Source organism: Mizuhopecten yessoensis, unplaced genomic scaffold, assembly GCF_002113885.1.
Source record: "Mizuhopecten yessoensis strain PY_sf001 unplaced genomic scaffold, ASM211388v2 scaffold7841, whole genome shotgun sequence".
NCBI lineage: Eukaryota > Metazoa > Mollusca > Bivalvia > Pectinida > Pectinidae > Mizuhopecten > Mizuhopecten yessoensis.
This window is the reverse complement of record NW_018407249.1, coordinates 330,764-340,617: the sequence shown is the minus strand read 5'-3', so window position 1 is coordinate 340,617 and position 9,854 is coordinate 330,764.

Below are 9,854 nucleotides of genomic sequence, written 5' to 3'. Positions count from 1 at the left end.
CTTTGATGCCAAGTGTAGATTCAGCCATGCATGTGCCTCTTACGGAGGTCAACACACACAAACCCAGTGTAATAGAAAGGGAAATAAATAACAATGATATGGGATGGTATTCTATGATGAACATTGCCAGAACTATATCCCAATGTCTACGAAACTATCGGGTTTTACCTCAGGTTTTCCACACCGGAAAAGTGCCCCGGCCTACCAACCTTTGCAAAATACTGAAAAGTGTAAACAGTGACCTAGAAATTATCCTGGAAAGAAATCACGAGGAACTGTCAGTCGGTAGAAATGCGGGTCCCTTTCGATTACTCCTCACCAAATCCCCTTACCGACTCTTTGTATTTCCTCCTTTGGTTTGGTTCCAAGAAAGGAAGGTGCTCTTAGGGCCATTCGTCACATTTCCCCACGGCGCATCAGTTAACGACTTTATTAATGCGGTCGTCTGCTCTGAAAAATACTTTTTTGTTGATGATGTGTTGGAGTTGGTTCAGAAATTGGACCAGGGTTCTTTTCTTTGGAAGATGGACATTACGTCAGCCTTTAGGCCCCTACCGTTCTCGCCTATGGATTTAGGCCAATGGTATTTTCATTTAGATCGGTTTATCTGCTTTGAAACTATTAAATACATTCCCTACTTTTCTGGAGTGGGTAATGAAATAGAATGATGAGCAGTCGTCAGCGTTTTTGTTATATTGTTTGTTTAATATAAACTTTATTTCATTCCACATTAAGTTGCATGACATACAAAGTACAGAGGAATGGGATCCGGAAACAAGTTGAAATAACTTATATAAATCCGTTTCCTATTTTTGGGGAGAGCAGAGACCATATACAGTGTAAAGAATCAATGTTGTCCTCCAAAAAATATGCACATCATTGGGGGTACTTCTTGTCGCTAATAAAACTATTGGCCAATGTACGGTGCTACCTTTTCTCTGAGTCAAATATGACTCCATGAATATAGCACTTAGATAACCAAAAGATTAGTTGGGAAACTCCTTCTCAGGTTAGCTACATACAAAACTATATTGGAGAATCTCCTGTCATTTTGACTGTCCGGGCGAACCGACTGGGCGTACCTTTTGTAGGGGGATCGATTGACGCAATGAAGAGTATCAAATAAAAAAACATAACACAAGACAAGAACAAAAAGGGATTTACAATCATGGCTAAACTATGACGGTGAAACAATAATGTTGTGTTCGACAACAAACGAGACGTTAGAGCTATTTACTGACAGTGCTGAGGGCTGACAAAGGTTTTGCAGTAATTTTCGAAAGATATGAGCGTTTGGCCCTTGGCCCGAATAATGGGTAAGGACTCCAATCCTTAGAAACATACCGTTTCCGGAATTATTACCAGTAGCAACATCTCTGACAATCTCGGGTAGAGAGTTAGAGAAAAAAAAGAGTTCTGTTTCACATTGATAACCAAGCTTTTGTAGCCATCTATAACAAGCAATCGGCTAATGATCTTCAGGTTATGGTATTGGTTCGTAGAATATTTTTAACTTGATTGAAAGCTAACATTTTGATCATTGAACGAAATTACCGATTCAATTTCTCGTCAACAGTGGGACAGATTCAAGCTCTTGGCACCCGCGGCCAACACTGCCCGTGCAAATCCCATCAAATGTCTTGCAGATTTCACATTTGAAGTTGATAGGCTATTTGATGGCACAAGGAAGCTGGTCCACTCATCAGAACGCATTTCGTCAATACCAAAACTACCAAAGTCAATATGGGTCCTAAGAAGTGTATATATGTGTATATATGTTGTGAATAGGACATCCATCTTAGGAGGGCATATGACTTAAATGGCCATGCAGTATTTCTATTCAATTTATATACATTTATTCTAAAATATTCAACAATAACTCATATCTACAAATAGTTCTGCAAACACTGCTGATTAAATGTATGGATGTTGAACTGAATCCAGGTCCACTCCAGAATGGAGAAATAGTTCATCTTAATGTTAGATCCATAAGAAATAAAATAGATGTTATTGAAGCACAACTACATGCTAGTGACATAGTATGTATAACTGAATCACACCTTAACCTTCTAATCCCAAATTCTGATATTAAATTAGAGTCATTCTCAGATGAAATCCATAGGAAAGATAGGACAACAGGGCATGGTGGTGGTGTTATTATCTATCATAAAAACAATATTCTTACTAAACGTAGACAGGATCTTGAAAAAGAACATATAGAAATGATTTGGATAGAAGTTTTAATTCAAAATCATAAATTTCTGCTTGGATGTATATATAGACCTGATTCTAATGTAGAATACTGGAGTAAATTTGAACAAATCCTTGATAAAGTTAGTGAAACTTCCATTGATATACTAATTACTGGTGACTTAGATGTTGATATGCTAAGAACCCCACCCACTTCTCACTTATCTAGACTCTTAACTAAATTCAACCTTAGAAGTATTATTAATAAACCTACTAGAGTGACACCTGATAGTGCAACCTCTATAGATGTTGTCTTTACAAATAATCCTTCCATAGTGAAAAATACTCATGTTGACCCTGCTTTCTGTAGTGACCACTCCCCTATATATATGGAAGTTTGTTTTGCTATCTTCAAACATAAAGCATATACAAAGACTGTATGGATGTATAACAATACTGACTATAATATTATGAATGACGAACTAAATGTTATTGACTGGAACTTAATTGCTGCTGATATGGATAACCATGAATTTAGTATGTTTTTAACTAAATCTATAACTGACCTGATGACAAAATATGTTCCTAGTAAAACTATTACAATCCGACCTTATGACAAGCCATGGATGAATACCAATATTAGGCTAAAGATGAGGCAAAGAAATAGGATACATAAGAAAGCCAGACATACTGACAAAATAGAGCATTGGACTAAATATAAACAAATAAGGAATGCTGTTATTAATCAGGTAAGAGACACAAAACATAATTATCTTGATAAACTTCAAAAGTCTCTAGGTGATAAATCATTGCCCCCTAATAAATGGTGGAACATTGCTAAATCCATAACTAATTTTAACAATAAAACTGAACCGATTCCACCATTGAATGTTAATAATACACTGATTCAACATCCAACTGATAAAGCTGAAGCCCTCAATGAATATTTTACTTCTATAGCCACAACATCAGATACACTTGCTGAACCTCCAGTATTAGATATCTCCACTCTATCAAAATTAGAAAACATAATAGTCTCCGAGCAAGATGTTGATGATCAAGTTACTATATTAAATGAAAATAAACCAGCAGGACCTGATGGCATGTTACCTAAAGTCATAAAAAGTTAAAACCTTCCTTAATACTCCCACTTACAATTTTATTTAACAAAACTATATCTAACGGGTGCATACCTGGGCCATGGAAGATGGCTAATGTTAGTGCTGTACACGAAGGGAATGGTTTGAAAAATAATTATTCCAATTATCGACCAATATCTGTAACATCATGTTTTAGTAAAATCTTAGAAAAATTATATTCAAATATTTATATAACTATTTAACAACTAATAATATACTTTCCAAGGACCAATCAGGCTTTAAACCAGGTGATTCAATAGTAAACCAGCTTCTCTCTATATACCACACCATAATTAGCAACCTGGATAAAGGGAAAGAATTAAGGTTTGTATTTTGCGACATCAGCAAGGCTTTTGATAGAGTTTGGCACAAAGGGTTACTACATGAACTAAAAGCATATGGTATATCAGGCAATGTTTTTAGCTGGTTTAAGAATTATCTTGAAGATAGAAAGCAGAGAGTTCTAACTGAAAGTCATTTTTGTGTCGCCTGCGAAAAGCTGGTGACACATAGGTATTGCTGTGTCTGCGTTGGTGGCATTGGCGGGGTCCGAACAGAGGTTTTCGTGCGATAACTTGAGTTTGCTTTGGCCGATCAAACTCAAACTTCATGCAGTGCTTCCTTACCAAAAGTGCTTGCTTGGTATTGCTTTTCAAGTCCGAAGGTCAAAGGTCAAGGTCACTGTTACTATAAATAGAAACTTCCTCAAAACTGTATACTGGACGGCTTCGATCTACCACTTGACCCACCGTGTATACCTCTGAAATGCCGTCTTACTCCAAATGTCATTGACAACACTAGCTGTTTAACATCATAATCCACAAGGTTATTCATTTATCTATGGGAAACCATCCGACAAATCATACAAATTAAACCTGGAATTGAGACAATGAGTATCCATAGCAAGTTCCTTAAAACTCAGAGTATTCTTCCCAGAATAACAGATTATATAACAAAATGATGCCATCCAAAAACATTATCTATGATTATTGCTTACTTTTAACATTATTTCTTGAAATGAAAAGTGTATCTTTTTCTTCGTAATCTCCCAGCTTCCTGCGCAGGCGACACATCCACTTCCGTGGAATTCTTGTTCTACTTTTAGGGTTGTTAATGTTGGTGTTCCTCAGGGATCAGTTCTCGGTCCTTTTTTTATTTCTATTATACATTAATGACATCACTGATATAGTCCAGAGTAACATTAAGCTGTTTGCAGACTATACATCATTATATGTCATCGTAGACGAAAACCCACAACTAGCAGCAGATTATCTTAACCAAGACCTAGATAGAATTAACAACTGGGCTAGTACATGGGACATTAAATTTAACCCCTCTAAAACCAAATCACTAATTTTTTCTAGAAGAAAAGAACCTATCCATCCTCTAATTAATTTCTAAAAAAAACTACTTGTGTAGATAATGCCCATGATCACAAACATCTTGGATTAACTTTTTCTGAAGATGGCACTTGGTCTACCCATGTTCAATTAATATATGAAAAGGCTAGTAAAAGAATAAACATGCTTAGGCATCTGAAATATAAGATTGATAGGAAATCACTATGCAAAATATATAAAACATTTATCCGCCCAATGCTTGAATATGCAGATATTGTCTGGGACAACTGCTCAGACAATCTTAAAAAATTATTAGAATCTGTACAACTAGAAGCTGCAAGGATTATCACAGGCCTAAGGAAAGGTACATCACACCAAACTATATATAAAGAACTAGGCTGGGAATCTCTGTCTGATCGAAGGATGAACCATAAGCTAATTCAGATGTTTAAAATAACTAACAATTTATCACCCACTACATGACTCCATGACATAATTGATCCTCTTATTCATAACCCAGAAAATGATAGGTATACTCTAAGAAATGTAAGAATGTTTAACCCACCACTATGTTGTACAGAATCCAATGCTAAAAGCTTCTTCCCAGTAATGTGCAACAAGTTCAATGGACTTGAAAATGATATAGTACATTCCCCTACTCTTAATAAATTTAAGGCCAAGGTAAATAATGAAATATGTTTTAATAATGATATCTCGGATGTATTTAAAAATTGTGAAAGCAGAAAGGGTAACATAATCTTATGTCAACTGAGAAATGGGGCGAGTAACCTGAACTACGATCTGTTAAAAGATCACTTGAAAGAGTCTCCATCTTGTCTGTGTGGTGATGCTTATGAAACTGCTACACATTATCTTTCTCAATGTCCAATGTATACTGATGAGAGACAAACTTTAATAAATGAGATCTTTGAAGTGTGTCTGGTTAACCTTGATACTAAAATACTTCTTAATGGAAGCACTATGTTAAACAATACTGAAAATAAATCTATACTTGATAGTGTTCTTAAATATATATACAACACAAGAAGACTTGTTTAATTAATCAAAACAATCTATAAATTTTGTTATTTATAGTCATAACTGATAAAATGCTGTCCCTAAACCATTATGTGATTCTACTGATTGTTATATATACATTGATGTTTTATTTGGTATACACCTAAAGGATTAAGCTTTGGGTGCTGTTTTTACTGATGGGTGCAATAAAGTAAAACATAAATGTGCTAAGTTTGAATGCTAAGTGTTCTGTGGTTGAATCTGGATTCTTCTCGAGTGGATGATATGTGAACGGTAGAGGCCGTTGGAGACTTTTTGTCTGAAACTCAATGGGATGAAAGATTTACACATAGAACACTGGCAATACATCTTGCACATACACTACATTTTCAAAATCTTCTAGCTGAATTGCCTCATTTTTGCATTTTTTTTCTTTTTCATATTTTGATGTTGTTGTATCCCTTACTTTTTATCACTCCTACCAATAATATATATATTGATACTAAATGGTTCTATACTTTTAACTACTTCATGCAACAGCAGCAGGGATTTGCAAAATTTAAAAAAAAAAATACAATTGTAGCAATTTCTCTGTTTAATATATCATTAGGGCATTACTTTCCTATTACTAATTAATTATAAGAGCATTGTATAGCTAAAAATATCAATTAAATATTTATATGTAATTGAAACATACATGGAATTATCTCCCCTATACCATCTGCTATATATATGTCTATGCTACTTATTATATATAATTTGCATCAATATTTTCTTACAAACCATTTCATTCATCTTTGTCTTTGTCATGTCAACCTAAGGAGAGAACTTATATAGGCCTAGCCTGTTGTTCAATCCTATTGTTTACTCAATAAAATATGATGAAATGAAATGAAAGAAGTGTAGCCCAGTCACGCAGCTGAATTACATAGCTTTTCTAGCCCCAACCCAGCGTCATGCATTCACTGTTAGAACTTATGTCAGTGCTATCAGTATTCTTCACTAGAGGTGACAGAATGTTATTGTTACCAAGCTATCAGAGGGAGTTCAAAGGAGAGATTGACAACACATTCAATTCGCAACAAATCTGGTTGACAATGTAATTTTTCTAATTGGAAACATATGACTGACCACTCATTTGATTAAAAACATATTTGAATGACAATATAATACATTTAATTGACAACATATCTAACTGTCCAAATCGGAATGACAACCGTTTCTTTCTAATTGACAACATCTGACAGACAACACATTTGATTAGCAACATAGCTGATTGACAACATGTCTGATTGACAACATCTGACTAACAACAAATCTGATTGTTATAAAGAACACAAGTGATTGACAACATGGCCTATAAACAACACATCAGGATGACAACATGGCCTATAAACAACACATCAGGATGACAACATGGCCTATAAACAACACATCAGGATGACAACATGCCTTTTTAACAACATGTGATTAATAACACGTTTAACAACAAATCATATTGACAATATAATATATGTGTTTTACAACCTGATCTAACTGACAAAAACGGATTGGCAACATATCTGATTGATAAAATCGGAATGACAATATTTTTTTCTCTCTAATTGACAACATATTTGATTAACAACATGTCTTATAAACAACACATGTGATTGACAACATGTCTTATAAACAACACATGTGATTGACAACATGTCTTATAAACAACACATCTTATTGACAACATGTCTTATTAACAACATATCTGATTGACAACATGTCTGATTGACAACATGTCTTATTAACAACATGTCTGATTGACAACATGTCTTATTAACAACATGTCTGATTGACAACATGTGTTATAAACAACACATGTTTGATTGATAATACATCTGATTGACAACACATAATTATTATATATAATTCACAACTGAGATAACTGTTTGGATTCAACCCTGATGTGAAATTTAACTGTTATTTCTCAAGTTTTCTGATAACGACAAATGTCACACATAACTAGCCTAGTGACGGTGGGATTTTCCAATAATTTTTAGATATAACGTTAAAATTTACTTCTGATCAATAAGAAATGAATTTGTTTCTTTAATAATAGTAGAGTTACATTTTATTAAAGACATTGTTCGTTCCGATACAATTCTGTATCTTCTAGCCTCTGGCTATTGTAGGGGTAGAAGTATATATTCTGGTGAGACAAATTCTGTACTATAATATACTTTGTGAGATAAAATTAAAGAGAAAGCGTGTGCACAATGAGGTGTTTATAGCATTTGGGCGACATATGTATGTACGCTTGTACAAGCTCTTCACTCCGATAATAACATCGTTGTCGTATCTCAAGACAAATTTTGATAGTGCTTTCTGTAAAGATTGGACAATACCTTTCCAAAGCCAAGGTAATAGGACAGGGGTGTGATGTTATACCCCTGTAAAGATTGGACCATATCTTTCCAAAGCCAAGATAATAGGACAGGGGTGTGATGTTATGTCACTATAAAGATTGGACCATATCTTGCCAAAGCCAAGGTAATAGGACAGTGGTGTGATGTTATATCACTATAAAGATTGGACCATATCTTTCCAAAGCCACGGTAATAGGACAGGGGTGTGATGATATATCACTATAAAGATTGGACCATATCCTTCCAAAGCCAAGGTAATAGGACGGGGGTGTGATGTTATATCACTGTAAAGATTGGACCCTATCTTTCCAAAGCCAAGGTAATAGGACCGGGGAGTGATGTTATATCATTATAATATGATAGTCTAGATGGGGGAAAAACCCTATACTATAAAAAAACACATCAGGAATGCTGAACAAAATCACTTCTAAACAAGAGCTGTTTGCAGAACAGCAAAGTTCAATTAGTTGTGATATATTTGAAGTTAGTCAATAGCAATAGAAATTCACTATAAAGATTGGACCATACCTTTCCAAAGCCAATGTAATAGGACAGGGGTGTGATGTTATACCCCTGTAAAGATTGGACCATATCTTTCCGAAGCCAAGGTAATAGGACAGGGGCGTGATTTTATATCACTATAAAGATTGGACCATAACTTTCCAAAGCCAAGGTAATAGGACATGGGTGTGATGTTATATCATTATGATCTGATAGTCTAGATGGGGGAAAAACCCTATACTATAAAAAAACACATCAGGAATGCTGAACAAAATCACTTCTAAACAAGAGCTGTTTGCAGAACAGCAAAGTTCAATTAGTTGTGATATATTTGAAGTTAGTCAATAGCAATAGAAATTCACTATAAAGATTGGACCATACCTTTCCAAAGCCAATGTAATAGGACAGAGGTGTGATGTTATATCTCTTTAAAGATTGGACCATCCCTTTCCAAAGCCAAGGTAATAGGACAGTGGTGTGATGTTATATCACTATAAAAATTGGACTATACCTTTCCAAAGCCAAGGTAATAGGACAGTGGTGTGATGTTATATCACTATAAAGATTGGACCATATCCTTCCAAAGCCACGGTAATAGGACAGGGGTGTGATGTTATATCACTATAAAGATCTTTCCAAAGCCAAGGTAATAGGACAGGGGTGTGATGTTATATCATTATGATCTGATAGTCTAGATGGGGGAAAAACCCTATACTATAAAAAAACACATCAGGAATGCTGAACAAAAACACTTCTAAACAAGAGCTGTTTGCAGAACAGCAAAGTTCAATTATTTGTGATATATTTGAAGTTAGTCAATAGCAATAGAAATGCATGTATCTTAACACGATTTAGGTTGTTAAACTGTTTTGTTATTTTGAGCATCATTTTTTTGTTATTATACAATACAGGAAATCGTACAATATATGGAGTAGAATGAAGTTGAAGTGTTAAAACTTAAGACATATATTCGAATATTACAATGTATTATGACAATAGAAGAACTTAATTAATACATGGTAATAGAAATCTTTGAAAGTTGCACGACTACAACATCATAAAATGTTCTATACTATTAAAGTAAACCTTGTTTGCCCCTAAAATATATATAATAAAAAGGGTTCGGCACATTGCTTACACTCCATATCCAAGCCTCCGCCTTGTAATGATCAAACACTGCACAAAAAGGGAGATCAAACACTGGTAAAAAGCACCTTGCTCAAAAACTTTTGAGCTTAGACTCCTTATACAATGCATGCATCAGC